Here is a 2,018-nt window from a genome sequence, read left to right as displayed (position 1 = left end):
GGGCGGCGCCGCCGCAGGGGCCGCGGCTTCGCTGCAGGGGCCGCGGCTCTGAGTCATCCCCCGGCGGGGCTGCCCGCAAGGCTGGCGGCGGAGCCCCGGGGCCGCCGGCCTCGCCCGCCCGCCCTCAGCCCGACGCCGCGGCCCGGCGGCGGGCGGCGGCGCCCCGCGCCCCCGGGGCCTCGGGCTGCGGCGGCGCGGCCTCGCCGGCGCGCCCCGGCCGGCCGAGCGCGGTGCCCATGGGGCGGCGGCGGGCGGGGGGCGGCAGCGGCTGGCGCGGCCCCCGGGGAGCCGCATCCCCGTCGGGCGGCCTGCCCCGAGCCGCCGCCCGGCCCGGCACGGCCCGGCACGGCCCGGCCGCCGCTGCCGCCGCGCCCCCGAGGGCCGCCACGCCGGGCTGGGGGCGGGACGGCACGGGGCGGGGGGCGGCGCGACCGACGGGGCGGCTCGGCCCCCTCGGCCCCCCCCCCCGCCCCGTCGGTCCCCTCGGTCCCCTCGGCCTCCCCGGTACCGCCGGTACCCCCGGCCCGGCGGGGTCCGCACCCCCTGTGTGTCCGCGCCCCGCCGCCGGGCACCCCGGGGGGGGGCACGGCCAAAGCGGCAGCCCCCCGGCGCGCTCGGGATGCGGTTAAGCGCCGCGGACCTGCGGGGCTTTGTTCCTCGCCGGGAAACCTTTTGTCTCATCACGATGCCCGGCGCTCGGGGAGGTGGTTTCGAGTGAGCCGGTGCTGGCCGATGGAGCGGTAATGGATTTAGTGCAGCCATTTTTAGGTGCACGAGTTACCGGGCTGCGCAAAGTTAGACCCAGCACCGTGGTACATCTTGTTTTCGGTGCCAAATTCTTAACCAGTTTTAGCTAGCATCTCAAAGGTCCTTTTTTCCCAGCCTCCAAACCTGTGGATTGTTTCTTCGCTGTTTTCTTCAGAACAAGCACTACATCCTTTCTTATCCGTTAGGCTGCGGTAAGAACTGCAGTCCTTTCCTGAGAGTCTTGTAGTAAATGATAAGAGTTGCATCTTTAGAGAAAGGGAATGGAAATTCACGCCGATAAAGTATAGCAAAGAGGATGGGAGTGATGACAGTCGTGCAAACAGGCATGCAGGGGACGGTAACGTGGGAAAGATCTGGGTTTGAAAGAGCAAATACACCTTACAGCTTTCAACCACCAATACCAGGTTCACATGGACACAGGCAAATCCCTTGGTTGATGTCTTTTTGCAAATTAATATTTAGCGTCCCTAGGACTTCTCCATAGCAGTTCTTCATGCATTTATTTCTTATTTGGGATTGGGTAGATATTGCTGAAATTTTTGCCCTGAGATTTCATGTTGTTGGCAGTTATCTTCTGGCCCTATCCATAACAGGAGACTTTTCTCCATTCCTAACAGACTGTTCATCCTTGCCAAGTGAAGAAAATGACTTGGGTTTGCACCTATGCTATCTGTCCAGGAAAAGAGGACAGATAAAATGCAACAACTTAGTTTACAAGATACTTGGATATCATGTTTAAATAGCCCGTAACACATTTACGCTTAATTTTTTTGCCATTATTGTTTTTGTGACAAAGGTTTTTTTTCCTGTAGAGGTGAAAGGATAGTGTCCAAGCAGAAGCATCAGAGAAGATTTTCAATCTCCTGTAATGCTGAAAGGGACTGGTATCACATGCAGCCCTTAATAAAAAAAAAAAAAAAAAAAGTGGCTCTTTTTTCAGTGTCAGTTGTGTATGATTATAAATACTAAAACAAAATAAAAATAAAATAATTAAACCAATAAATCACAAACTCAATAGCTGTAAAAGTAAGAGCAGATCTCAATGACAAAAGAAGTGAAAAGAATTAAGAAAGTAGAGCAGACCTAATCAAAAACCCATCTAAACAAGTGTAATGTAATAGGTCAGGTATGGGCTACTCAATTCTATAGATATAGTTAGAGATAATTTCCACTCTGGTAATCCAGGAGTGATTATGTGCAATCTACTGTGTCAGCTTCCGTAAAGCTAATCTAATATATTTGAATTCACA

The 2,018-nt window shown here is 55.3% G+C and overlaps 1 protein-coding gene across 2 annotated transcripts in view; it reads left to right on the top strand.

The window, feature by feature from the left end:
• MSH6 (mutS homolog 6) overlaps window positions 1-2,018 on the top strand; it is a 96,209-nt gene that overhangs the window by 421 nt on the left and 93,770 nt on the right. The window lies entirely within an intron of this gene.

This window comes from Anser brachyrhynchus (assembly GCF_964034855.1).
Source record: "Anser brachyrhynchus genome assembly, chromosome: 3".
Taxonomy (NCBI): Eukaryota; Metazoa; Chordata; class Aves; order Anseriformes; family Anatidae; genus Anser; species Anser brachyrhynchus.
This window is presented reverse-complemented; position numbering and strand designations above follow the sequence as displayed.